Below are 14,861 nucleotides of genomic sequence, written 5' to 3' on the forward strand. Positions count from 1 at the left end.
TCTCTACACTTCCTCACTTCGCAAACTAATTGCATCCTTTGGCTTTCAATACCACCTGTATGCTCATGACATCCAGATCTATCTATCCTCTCCTGATCTCTCTCCTTCTGTCTTAGATCGTGTAACTAACTGTCTCGCCTCTGTCTCTACCTGGATGCCTGCATGTTTCCTGAAACTCAATCTCTCCAAAACCAAACTTCTCATCTTCCCTTCCTGCAATGCTAAGATTTCCCCAGCAGTTTACCTTAATGTTAATGGTGCTATCATCTCCCAGTCTCCTCATGCCTGCTGTCTTGGTGTCACTCTTGACTCCGACCTTTCGTTCACCCCCCACATTCAGTCTGTGTCTAAAATCTGCCTTCTCCATCTTAAAAACATTGCCTGCATCCGTCCCTTCCTAATACAGGATGCCACTAATGCTCTCGTCCATGCCCTTATTATCTCCCGCCTTTATTATTATAACTCTGTCTTAGCTGGTCTCACCCCTCTGCAATCCCTGGAACAGCCCACAATATTATTTAACTTTACTCTGTGATGCTTCACATTTAGCAGGAGGAGAGTTTCCCACCAAGTACAACTATTATAAATGTCTGTAAAGAAAAACTTTTTGTTATGGTGTAAGGTTTACACATAAAAAACTATAATAATAACAATAAAGCAAGTGTCTCACATAATGTCCTTTACTCCAGCATACATCTGGGTAGACATACCTAGCACACTCTTCCGGAGAAGGAGAAGTGGCAAAATATTTATATTTTTAACCACCAAGGAGTCTAAGCAAAACTCAAACACGACAAAGTACTATGTATTTCCATAAGGCTTTTGAAGTAAAGGATTACAGTACTGCTTTTGGCTGTGCTTATAATGGTTGTGTTAGATAGTAAGAAGAGGAGAAGTAGGAAGTAATCTTTAATCCGGATCAAAGGAGAACATGCAGCGTGAATAGCCAAAGCAATTTTACAATCGCAGAACATGTAGTATTTATACAATTCTTAAAAAAGATACAATCCTATGTGGCTGTTACCAAGCAAAAAGAAGAATAACTTTCCACCAAAAAGTTATCAACCCACCACCGCATCCTTACCTAAGTCTTTTTTTTTTCCTTTTAATTTTTATTTTTGTTGTTTTCATAATACATACAAACAAATTAAACATCAGGTAGACAGATAAAGAAGAAAAATAACAACTAAGGGGTTAGAATGTCATCGTTAGATATTAATTATATAATGCACATTTTTATATTTCATTTAATGTCTTACATAAAAAGAAAAAAAAAAGAATATATATTTTTTTTTCCTTTTTTTTTTATATTACTAATGTCTAATTTTTGCTTATATCAAACCACATCACCCCAATTAAGAAAAAAAAAACAGAATACAATAAACCAAAAGCCGGGAATATGTGTTGATTATTATATTACTCATATATTGTTTATTTAGTAATCCAGTCCTTGTATATAGTTGTTTTTCTTTTCTTTTGTGGACTAATCCAATGCAAAACTCTCTCCATCTGTAATTGAAATAACACCTGATTTCTCAGTTGTGAGTATAAAAATGGTTTACTTTCTTTCCAATTTCTTGCAATCAATAATTTTGTAGCTGCACATATATGAGTGATTATTATTATTATTTTTGATGATAATTCAGATGGGAATATGTGGAGAAGAGCAATTTCTAATGTTTTATTAATCTTAATATTACCTATTTTTTCTAGGAGCTCGAAGGCAAACCTCCAAAGAGGCCTTACTTTTGTACACGTCCACCATATATGTTTGTAATCTCCCCTTTCCTGATTGCATCGCCAACATCTGTCTGAAGAACTTGGAAACATAGATTTTATTTTTGTCGGAGTTAGATACCATTGATTAATTAATTTAAAATAATTCTCTCTAATTGTTATGGAATGAATTAAATTATAAGTATTGTTTATTGCTTTATACCAATCTATTTCTGTTATTTGTCTCGTTGTATCTCTATTCCATTTTGCTATAATTAAAGTTGATGGACTCTTGTCCATTTTATTGATTACTTCAAACGATTTGGACAATACTTTTTTTATATCGTTTATTAAATAAATTTTGATGTTTACAATGGAGTTCTTTGCCCTTTTTATATCTTGCTTGTATTATAAAGGATTTTACTCTCAGATAAGTAAATATTTCTGAGCTAGGTAGATTAAACTCCCTGTGTATCTGATCAAAAGATTTTATATTGTCCTTGAGTAAAATATCATTTAATTCTTCAATTCCCGCGGTTTTCCATATACTTAAATTTATATTAGGAATAATAAATTCTATGGTATCCAATTTCGTATTATCTAGAACCTTATTGGTTAGATTCAATTTTTTCTTAATCTTTTTGCATTCTCGCATTTTGGGAGAAGATATGCGTTAATCACATTAATTCTACCTATCCAGGATAATTCTGTATTTCGCCATTCTTTTAATAGATAGTTTGTTTCTTTAAGTAGAGGCATGAAATTCCGTTCAACTATATCTTCTACTTTTGGTGCAATTTTTAGCCCCAAATAATTAAGATCTTGCTGTTTCCAGCTAAATTTAAATTCTTGTTGTATTATTTGTTTAGATTGAATTTCAGATTTTTCTATATTTAACATACAATTTGAGATATATGAATATTTCTTAATCGTTTCCATCAGGGCCTTAATCGATTTCTCAGGTTCTTCTATAGTTATGAGAATATCATCTGCGTATAAGCATATTTTGGATTCTTCTTGTAAGAAATGAAAGCCTTTTATATAATCGTTTTTACGTATAGAGATTGCTAAAATCTCCATAGTCATTATATATAATAAAGGGGAGAGGGGGCAGCCCTGCCGTGTTCCATTTGCCAAATGAAACCAGTCTGCTTTAATATTTTGTCCAATTGTCCTCGCCGTAGAATTTAGATATAAAGATTTAATTGCTGAAATGAATAAGCCATCAATTCGAAAGGCCCTAATAGCATGGAACATAAAATCCCAATTCACCCGGTCAAAGGCTTTCTCGGCGTCTAATGCCAGAAGACAGAGCGTTTTTTTTTGTATATTTATTGCATCAAGTATATCAATAATTCGTAAATAAATAAAGCCTATTTTAGAATAAAATGAATTATATCCGATATTACTTGCTTCAGCCTTTTCGCTAATATTGTCACATAAATTTTCATATCTTCATTAATAAGAGAAATAGGTCTATAATTTCTTATATCTTCAGAACTTTTCTTAGGTTTAGGTATTGGTAATATATTTGCCCTTAAAAACTCTTCTGGGGCTTCTCCCTTCCTACTTATTTTGTTAAACATTGCTGTTAAAGCTTTAGTTATGTTCTTTTTAAATATTTTATAGAATTCTCCACTAAACCCGTCAGGACCTGGAATTTTTAAGGTTTTAAATTGCCTTTATTACCTCTTTTGGTTTATTTAATTCTTTTAATTGATCTATAGAGATCTTAGGAATGGGTAAATCAAAAATTTTTTTTAATTTCTTCTGGATGTATATCATTCCTTAAATTATAGAGAGATGCATAATATTGATTAAATATACTCCCAATTCCTTCTGGAGTCATATATGCCTTATTATCTTCCACTATTTTATAGATACGGTCTTTTGCTTGTTTTTTTTTAAGTCTATCAGTTAGTATTTTATCAACTCTATTGTTTTTATGGTACCAATACTGTTTTAATCTTTCTAGATTTTTATTTATTTTTTCTGTTTCCAGTTCATTTATTCGTTTTTTAAGTAGAGTTTTTTTATTAGATCTAAATTTGGTTGGGGATTTTTTATTTATCATATCAAGTTCATATAAATTTATATATAGAGTAGAAAGATCAAAGCCTCTTTTTCTATTTTCTAAACTGCCTAATTTGATCAAATGGTCTCTTATTACGCTCTTATAGGCACACCACAATGTAGCCCGGGATACATTTTCATTGTCATTTTCTTGAAAATATAGATTAGTATTAATTTCTAAGTTTTCTAAATGTGTTTTTTGTTTCAATAGCCCCTTCGCGATCTTTGCCGGTTCAGGACCGTCATGACAAGAAGGTCACTAAATGACCTTTGACGGTCCTGAACCGTCAAAAAATTAAATAAGCTTGGAAAGTGATCAACGATCACTTTCTTCGCTTAAACGGCGTTACTGTAATGCCTCGATGTCGAGGCATTCAGTAACGCCGAGATCGGCATCGGGGGCCATGTCACCAGGGCGTCAACAAAAAAAAACAAAAAAAAGTGTTAACATTTAAAAATAATTATGCAGTGATGCCACTAGATGAACCATCCAGTACCAGCAAAATGTGTAAATAAAAATATAAAAAAGTATTAAAAAAATAAAATAAAATAAAAAAATAAAGTTTATTATTTTGAGCAAGTGCTAAAATTTCTCAAAAATCTCAATAAAGAGTTAAAATAAAAGCACTTCAAATACCCAAGGGGTGTCTAATATATAAAAAAAAATGGCTGATAGGGTAAATTGGAGTGGCCGAGCTCAAAGATAGGGCATAGGTACAGACTGACCAAAATGGAGAAAAAAAGCGCACTTCCCAAATGTGGCATTTTAAATCTGAAACAACACGACAAATCCATGCATGTCGGGTATCACTGCACTCAGGAGATGTTCCTGAACACATATTGGGGTGCTGTTTGACAGTGACATATACCAGTACCTGTATATCTATAACTAAAGTACAATTTGTGTGAAAAAAAAAACTATTACAAAGTTTGACAAAGTGTAGTTCAATAATTGGTGCATGGAAGGGGTTAAAATAACAGCATTTGGAATACCCTGGGGTGTCTAGTTTTCAAAAATATATGGTTTGAATGGGTTAAATTGAGTTAACCGGCTTCAAAGATATTCCAAAGAGGAGATGGAGGCAGACTGACCAGATTTGTTAAAAAAGATTTGGAAATCATAAAACGCTGCTTGTACTTATTGCCCTATAACTTACAAAAAACAGCAAACAAACATAAACACATTGGGTATTTCTAAACTCAGGACAAGTAGTAGAATCTATTTAGCTAGTTTTTAGCTGGGTTTTTTTTCAATTTTTCACCATGTTTTTTTTATTTTTTTTATAGTAAATAAGATGATACGATCAAAATAATGGCATCTTGTCCTGAAAAAAACAATATATAACTTATGTGGGTACACTAAATGGGTGAGGAGAAAATTACAGCTGAACACAAGCACCACAAAAGTGTCAAAACAGCTTCGGTCCCACAGGGTACAAAACGAAAAATGAGCCCGGTCCTTAAGGGGTTAAATTAAGATTCAATCTCCATTCCCTATGTATATTTTGGTTAATTTTTGAATAGGTTTCCCAAATGATAGCATTATGATCAGACCATATTATATTTTTAATTAGAACTTTCTTAACACGATCTACTAAGAGTTTATTTCCCATAATTAGATCTATCCTTGCATATGACGAATGCGGCGCTGAAAAATGTGTATATTCCCTAACACAGGGATTAAAGACTCTCCAAATATCGAAAAGTAGATTTTTTTTTGATAAAATGTGTCAATAGTCTAGCAGATCTAATTATTTCTTTCCCAGGTAATTCACCTCTTTTTAACATCTTATCCATTATAGTATCAGGTATACAATTGAAATCTCCCGCCATTATCAATATTCCCTTAGCAATCCGCCCAACCCTATTTAATAGATTTTCTATAAATTTTACCGAGTTAACATTTGGAGCATATAAATTGACTATAGTATATATTTAATTTTGTATTTTACAGATTACTATTATAAATCTGGCTTCTGGATCCGTCTCTTGATATAATATGTCAACTTTTATTCTATTGGTAAATATCATGGCTACGCCTCTTTTTTTTCCCCCTGGCATAGAAGAAAATAAGACTTTAGTTATATATTTATTCTTGATTTGATTATCCATTAAATTGAGCCAATGAGTCTCTTGAAGCAAACAAATATCTATTTTTTCTTTTTTTAATAATTTAACTAATGTAAATTGCTTTTGAGGACTGTTTAATGTACGTTTAATGATGGAAAACGTACCATCTTAATCTAAATCTTATTTTCAACAACATATATACCTGGCTGAGGCAAGAAATATTATTAGTCAGAGTCCACAGAGAAGAAAAATAAAACTTACATATATATAAAAAAGTAGAACATAGTATCCATATACATTTAGTATAGTAAGAAAAAATATTTAGACAAAAAAGAACATATAATATGTAGTACTGCTCCTTTTCTTTGTGCTGTACATACATATGAACAAAGGTATTCCAGTAGGTCCTTCCCTTATTCCTGGACCTCATAACACTGAGCCGCCTAGGATTCAATTGCATCTGTGGTTCTCACAAAATACTAGGGGTATATAGATCGGGTTCGCGGGAAAACGAGAAAAAAAATTATCTGTATACAATTGCTACCTATAACTATCAGTTGTATGACAGATTTTAAATTCCAATTGTTATCTATATACACATTCTGCTGAAGAAAAAAAAAATTCCATCAAATTATATATTTGGATAGGATATAGCTATCCTTTATATCACGCAGTTTTTTATTGTTATCTATATACAATTGCTACCTATACCTATCAATTGTATCACAGGTTTTAAATTTGTTATCTACATACACATTCTATAATATATATATTATTGTTATCTGTATACGATTGCTACCTATATCTATCAGATATATCACAAATTTTAAATTTCATTTCTATGTGCACATTCTATTATGTAGTAATAAATTAAAAAAAATAAAAAAAAAATAAAAAAAAAAATTGTCAAAGTGTAGTGCCTAATCCATTAGGGTGTGAAATACTTTAAGGACTAACGTCCTGTCTAAAGTTAATATGCCTTCCTGAGCTGTGTGACATTCATCGTAAGTAACAGGGGCGTAACTAGACGCCTCAGGGCCCGGGTGCGAGAATCTGTTAAGGGCCCCCCACCCCCTAGGAATCTCCATTTTTTTAAAGAATTTAAAATTCTTAAAATTGATTTATTTTTATGTTTATAATTTAAATAATAATTAAATAATAATTTAATGCCATATACACACATACAATTTTTTTTTTTAAATACATTATTGTACTGACCTACATATTCCTTCCACTTTGGGGCCCTGATAGACTGCCGTTTTATTTTCAAACAGGATGTCAGTGAGTGACACGACATCCGGTGCTCCTGCGCTCTGAGCAGGCCCGGACTGGGACAAAAAATAGGCCCGGGCATTTAAGACTGAGCAGCCCATTTTTATTTATTTATTTATTTATTTATTTCTTGTTAAACCAAATTCTGACAAATATAATATACCATTTCTTGTTGTCTATTAGTTATATTTCCGCATGCTTTTGTCACTGTAATCAATTAGCATTACATAAATATATAATAAATTAATCATAACGTCATGCAATTTATAAAGTGCTATACACAAACACCAGGACAGGCTCTGCCACACTGACACCCGCATCCGGAGGGTTTCCACGGACGCTTTCCCTTTGATTTATGTGATGGACGCAGCTGGCTCTCTTGTGTATTGATGCTGCCAGCACCCACGTGTATTTATGCACTTAAGAGAGCCCCCCATTGTGTATTTATGCCCCCAGCCAGCCTCACTTTAGTATTGATTTATGTGATGCACTGATGTCCCAGCCAGCACCCACTTGTGAATTAATGCCCCCACATTACTGCCCTTGCGTATTTCCCCGTCAGCCAGCCCTACATTGTGTATTTATGCCAGCCACCCCACTTTAGTATCAAATCAGACCTGGCACCCAGACCTGCCTAGGACCCAGATTGGAAGAATAGGACTTGCCATCTTTGCTCCCAAAACAGCCCGCCTGTGGCATCTTTGGCCCCAAAACAGCCCGCCTGTGGCATTTTTGGCCCCAAAACAGCCCGCCTGTGGCATCTTTGCCACCAAAACAGCCCACCTGTGGCATCTTTGCCACCAAAACAAGGCTGTTTTGGTGGCAAAGATGTCACAGACGGGCATCTTTGCCACCAAAACAGCCCGCCTGTGGCATCTTTGCCACCAAAACAGCCCGCCTGTGGCATCTTTGCCACTAAAACAGCCCGCTTGTGGCATCTTTGGCCCCATAACAGCCCGCCTGTGGCATCTTTGGCCCCATAATAGCCCGCCTGTGGCATCTTTGGCCCCATAACAGCCCGCCTGTGGCATCTTTGCCACCATAACAGCCCTCCTGTGGCATCTTTGCCACCATAACAGCCCTCCTGTGGCATCTTTGCCACCATAACAGCCCTCCTGTGGCATCTTTGGCCCCAAAACAGCCCTCCTGTGGCATCTTTGGCCCCAAAACAGCCTGACTGTGGTCTCTTTGCCCCCCCTTACTCACTAATTCACAGATAATCCATTCAATCATTCAGATATGCATACATTGATACTCATTAATTCCCTCATTCAGATACTCATTTACATATACTCATTCACAAACATTCATTCACTCACTCCTTCTCATTGTGTATTCACTCACTCAATCTCAAATACTCCTTCATGCAGCCTCCCCTTACCTGAACAACCGAAGATGTAAAAAGTATGTGCCACTCGGCGCTCGCAGACCAACCTGTTCAGTGCACAGGGGGAAGCAGATGCGCAGCAGGGTCATGTGACGTACGTCACGTGACTGTTGGATTCCTGCGTCCCCGGCATCCTCGGCTCGCGCGCATCTGCCAGTAAGTAGCGGCCCCCCGCGGAATTAATCGTGGGGGTTGCCCGGGCCCCCTAGAGTGGCGGGCCCGGTCGCAGCTGCTGCAGGGTTAAGGGGCAAGTGCCCCTTTTGCCCTGAGTTATAGACGGCCGTAGAGGCCGCATAGGCCCAGTCAGTCCCGTCCTGACTGGGCCTATTTTAAGGTAGGGGGCTGGAGCTTCAGCTCCATCAGCCCCTGCGTGAATCCGGCCCTGGGCTGCCCGGCCCACCGGGGGGCGGAGCTTTCGCCCCTCACGCTGCATCAATGACTAGGCGGCCGTCGCCAGCTCCGTGGCCCGGCTTGCCTTATTTAAAAAAAAAAAAAAAACAACAAAAAAAAAAACGGAAAAATATTTCGGGTGGCCCCTTGGCTTGGGCCCCCCTGCCGCCGGGGCCCGATTTCGGGCGGCCCCTTGGCTTGGGCCCCCTTGCTGCCGGGGCCCGATTTCGGGCGGCCCCTTGGCTTGGGTCCCCCTGCCACCGGGGCCCGGTCGCAGTCGCGACCCCTGCGACCCCGGTAGTTCCGCCACTGGTAAGTAAATAAGTATTAAGTTAGGAATATTGTGTATAATTACAAGGCAGGAAAAATTAACATTCCTACCTAAGCCATGTGACATTCTTAGTGATAGTGTAAAAAAAAAAAAAAAAAGTGAATAAGTAAACATAATGTAAAATTAATAATGTTATAAGTAATTATCAGGCAGTAACAAATCTCAAAATTGTATAGTGTATTTATCTAATTTAAATTGTTATGTGTATAAGTGAGAGAATCTAATCTCCTATGTGAAAGGATGTATAATTTGTGTGGCGTGTTGCGTGTGAGTGTAAGTAGTGATTTATATCACTGTCACCTAAAAAGGTGGCAAAAAAAAAAAAAATATTTTATCTTTTTTCAAAGTGCACATCTAATATTATATATTTTTCTTAAATTCTAAGTAAATTACATTTAGTATATTTGTAACTCCATCCCTATGAAAAAAAAAAAAAAGGCCAGGCACTCTCATTTCTTTATCATTTAGTTTTTTGTTTCTTTTGATGTCCACCATTCTTAAGCCTTTGTACATGTGTCAAATTGATATGATCCTTAATAAAGTACCATCAGTTTCGAGGAATATCCCCATTTATATCGCACATTATTTTCTCTTAAAATCTTAGTGATGTCCTTATATGAGGTTCTTTGTTGATGGGTTTTTAGAGAGAGGTCTTGGAAAAAAGTAATGTTTTTAAATCTTTCTTCTTTTGGATTATACAATTTTGACGAATAAAGAATTTTTTGACGAATCCGGAATGATGAGAATTGAACAATTACGTCTCTGGGGGTTTCTATAGTTATAGATTTCAGTTTTGTTATCCTATGTGCTTTTTCTATGATGTTTTAATTTTGTGCTTCGTTTATACCCATATCTTGGAATAGCAATATTATAGTCGGAATAAGGTCTTTCAAAGTGATCTTTTCTGGCAAGCCTCTAATTCTAATATTTTTATTTCGACTTCTGTCTTCCAAATCTGCCAATTTAGCTTCCAGTGTAATTATTCTGTTTTCTAATAATAATTGATTTTCTCTAGTAGTATCTTGCTTGAGCTTAATCCGTTCACAATTTTGTTCTACCATTTTGAGGCATTCACCAATATTATTAATATCGCTTTTAATGTCCATGAAATATGTTTTTAATTCTTGTTTTATTTGTATTAATTGTTGTTCTGGGCACTCTTGTATACATTGCTGCATATTTTCTTGGGTGAGTATATCACCATATTTGATATTTTTGCTCGTTGTACCCTGTATAGGGACTAATTCTGTAGTTTCTTCAACACTCTCAGCTATATTTGCAGTTACTTGTTCTATATCTTCTAGAGTCTGGGCTAATATTTTCTTTTTTTGTGGGATAGGAGAGAACATTGCCACCATTTTTTTTATTTTTTATTTTCTTGATCGTTTTTTCTGTCCTTTCTTTTCTCTTCTGCCCCTCTTCTTTGAGACATTCGTTCCCTTATAATCTGTTATATAACAAAGTATTAATCTATATATCTTGAATATAGTTGAAGTAAATTTATTGTCCGAGTATGTATCTATATATCAATATATTGCTCAGTTGCTCAGTATTTGTATTTATTATTACTCCCCCTTCTTCCTTCACTTTCTCCTTTATCTTCTTTAGTTATAAATTATCATAGCATTCATAATATTCATTTATTTCATTGATGAAGTAAATAAGATTTAATAGAGCAAACTCACTGCGTTTTTCCTTCCAATATCGTTCTGGTGTCTGGTGTGTTATACAAGCCAAATCATTTCAACAGCAGGAGTTCAGTAGTTGTCTTTAATCCGCAACATTCACTAATGCAGCACTGTCCAAACCGAGACCCCTCGCCACACCACCTCACGTTGATCGTTCCTCCTTTATCTTTGAATTCTTCTTTCCCCCCTTAAATGTCAGAGGAGGGGGATAGCAGAGTATACGAAGGACAAGGGTCCGTCTTCGTGCACCGCGTACCGCAACGTACCGCGAAACGGGTGTATGAGGTGAGTGCCGGCTAGCTCGTTTGCCCGCGAACTCAGACGCCCTGCCCCTCTAGCGTCTTACGTCTTCACGCATTCCCCCCAACTGATGAAACTTTGGGGTTCGCTAACCCAAGTCATTTGTTTACTATGATCACTTCCACTTAGGGGCGCTCGTGTTAAATGGGAAAAGGAGAAAAAAAAAATAACAATAGTATAGCCTGTAGCAACCAATGTGTGGTTTACGTGTGGTGAATATTGCACTCACAGTTATTCTGTGATATTCAGGCTCTTCTCAGTATCTTTAAATCTGAGTAAGGTGACAAAAGGGAAAAAAGTGCTTCAGAACAAATGTATATACTATCATTCAAAGTGCTAATGCTCTTATTTTTTGGAAGACTGTCGAAAAAAGTGCAGCTGCAAAAGATTTTCAAAAAAGTGCCATATAGTGCCATATATTTTCAAAAGAGGAATAAAGAGTACATCCTCATGAAAAGTGCAGCTGCCATATATTTTTATAAAGAAAATCAGGGGTTGGTCATATAAATTTATTGAGGGACATACCCTTAAAAACTTTATTAAAAATCTGATTGTACTTATAAAAGTAGATACATAGACACGGAGCCAATGGATAAATAAATAAATAGATAATTAATAGTAAGGTCCCAAAAAAAGAGATAAGTCCTCTCTCAATGTGCAAATCCTCAACGCGTTTTGCCTAGACCCTTTGGTCTATAGTGGCTTCCTCAGAAGGTAAGTTGTCCGCTCCATTCTTCCACTCCTTTATTCAGTCCTTTTATGGAACTTCCGTACACGTCACTTGTATCTCCCTCCCCCCTACGTAGTAACGTTCATGTCTGTTTGTACGTCTCACCATGGAGACAGCATTCTTCACACCCGCATTTGTAGCTCTTATAGTTGTCCCATTGTGGGATACTAGCTATGGATAGAGATCAACAGTGACTGTGTGTACTATTTGAGAATATACTATACAGATCAGGGAGGGTTAGAGTCAAACGAAACATGTGATAGGTCGATAGAGTGTCTAAGCGTTTAGTGTTAAACGGATGTATTGATATCAGATGGACGACAGCCGAAAGATAGATCCGGAGAAATTATTCTTACGCAACATAAAAATTTATACATCTGTCAAGACGGCCATAAAAAGATGGATACGGCTGAAACATCAATCAAGGAGAAGGTTTTTTCAACATTATAAAACTATATATATATTGTGGGAGAATGTCATATATAAATAAATATATATATATATATATATATATATATATATATATATATATAAAATTATAAACCATCAGAGATAAAAAGTGGAGATAAGATAATTTTTTTGTTGTTTATAGGCCCCTTTTGTTAACAGTACCTTATCATTATACATAAAACCTCATCCAGGGTGAAACTATATGAAGGCTAAAATGTCCAATTCTGTATTTAGACCCCCTTTTTAAAAAGTTTTTAATTTAAAAATCCATTTCGTTTCTTTCTTGGATAAATTTTCTATATTATCCCGCCTCTCCAGTAGGGAGAAATTGAATCAATTCCTATAATTCCACGACATTGTGTTTGATGTTTTTATTCTAATATTGCCCAAATGTTCCAGGGCTCTTTCTTTTAAGGGGTCCGATTGTTCTTCCAACATATTGGGATCCACATAAGCATTGTAGCAGGTAGACTACCTTTTTTGAATTACAATTAATGAATTGTTTAATATTGTTAAGTTAAACCTGTCCTTGTACACATAAAGCTATAGGTTTTCTTTGGTAAAAATGTACACATTTTATACCTTCCACATGGAAAGAAGCCTTCAGGTTTTTTTCTTAAACATGAATCCCTATTATTTTCCATTTTTACTATTGGTAGAACACTGAGAGAAAAAATATTTTTTAATGTATCTGTTTTCTTGTATATAATTTGTGGTTTATCTAGTAACATAGTACCTAGAACTTCATCACTTATAATATACCAATGCCTTTGTAGGGTATTCTTAACATGATTGGCTTCTGTGTTATATAGTGTGAAAAAAGAAAAGCTAAAATCTTTTTTGTTTTTATTTTCTGTCATTCTCCTCTAACAGATGTGCTCTGTCCATTTGTTTTATCTGTATCAGGCTTTTCTCTATTTTGTACACTGGGTAATATTTCTCAAAGAAATTTGAATGTTTTAGGCAGGAACTCCATTGTGTAAACTAATCCCATAACAGGATTGCTGCCAGGGGGAGATTCAGTAGCTAAAGGGGATTAAAGGTTGGGTTGTCTACCTGTTTATCAATGTTGGTTTATGTTAATGAAGTTCTGTGGCTATATGAGTCTACGTTTTACAACAATAAACTGTTCATTTCTGCTGTACTCAATTCAAGGTAGTTGTGTCTACTTATTGGGTACACGTAGCAGGGTTCCAAGGTGCGCATGCTGGCTGGTGCTGGAAGTGATTCCGGGGACAACAGGAGGATATATGTGGGTGATCTCTGGGAGTTACTACAGCTCTCTTGGTGAACCCATTACATTGTCTATAAACAATTCCACATCTAAAAATTCTATACATTCTTCCAGTATGTTGGAAGTAAATTTAAGATTATATTGATTCTCATTTATATAATTTATTTTCTCTGGAGTCCCTCTACATATAATTAAAACATTGTCAATATAGTGCCTCCATAGGACCAGGTCTGCACCAAAGGGGTTATTGCTCCATATAAATTTGTTCTCCCATTCTGCTATGAATATATTTGCGTAGCTAGGTGCGAACCTGGTACCCATAGCTGTACCACATACTTGTAGGTAAAAGCTGTTCTCGAACCAAAAATAATTATATTTAAGAATAAAATCGATGCAATCTAAAATAAAGTTTTTTATATTCTAGTCATATTTACGTCCTGTGTGAGTGTTTTATTTATTGCTTCTATTCTCTGATCGTGTTTGATGGCTGTATACAGTGAAGCGACATCCACTGTTTCTTTAATACCGTATTTGCACGATTATAAGACGACCCTGATTAAAAGACGACCCCCCAAATCTAAATAGTAATTTAGGAAAAAAAAGAAAAAGCCTGAATATAAAACGACCCTATAGGAAAAAAGTTTTACCAGTAAATGTTAATTCATCTAAACTACCGTATTTGCTCGATTATAAGACGAGGTTTTTTTCAGAGCAAATGCTCTGAAAAATACCCCTCGTCTTCTAATCGGGGTCGTCTTCTAATCAGACCTCAAATAGAGGTCTGATTATGAGACTAAGATCCAGATCCCCCGCACCGCTGCAGGGAACCTGGATCCTCCTGTCTCCGCCCCCCCATTTAACACCCCCCCCACACACACACTTACCGGTGCTTCTTGCTGTATTGCCGGGGCAGCGGGTTGACGTCTACGCGATCCGCATAGACAACGTCCGCTGCAGCCGCTAGGAGGTGTGGCTAGCAGCGGGGGTTGTCTGCGTCCGACGCAAATACCTTCCCCGACTGTCAGAGATCAGAGTTCCCTGCACCGGTGCCACCGGCTGCAGCGGAAGGAGACGTCAACCCGCTGCCCCGGCAATACAGCAAGAAATTGGAAGCACCGGTAAGTGTGTGTGTGTGTTAAATGGGGGCATAGGGCATTTCTGGAATGCCTTATACCCCTATATGCCACTCTGGCACTTAGGGGGTTAAAAGGCATATTATG

At 36.2% G+C, this 14,861-nt stretch overlaps 2 protein-coding genes across 5 annotated transcripts in view; both read right to left on the reverse strand.

Moving 5' to 3' along the window:
• The window catches only part of LOC128491756 (beta-1,4-galactosyltransferase 1-like), a 134,282-nt gene that overhangs the window by 92,446 nt on the left and 26,975 nt on the right, over positions 1-14,861 (reverse strand). The gene's annotated exons all lie outside the window — the stretch shown is intronic.
• Positions 1-14,861, reverse strand: part of MPV17L2 (MPV17 mitochondrial inner membrane protein like 2) — a 153,242-nt gene that overhangs the window by 51,153 nt on the left and 87,228 nt on the right. The gene's annotated exons all lie outside the window — the stretch shown is intronic.

The sequence above is a fragment of the Spea bombifrons genome, chromosome 1, assembly GCF_027358695.1.
Source record: "Spea bombifrons isolate aSpeBom1 chromosome 1, aSpeBom1.2.pri, whole genome shotgun sequence".
NCBI classification, from domain to species: Eukaryota; Metazoa; Chordata; class Amphibia; order Anura; family Pelobatidae; genus Spea; species Spea bombifrons.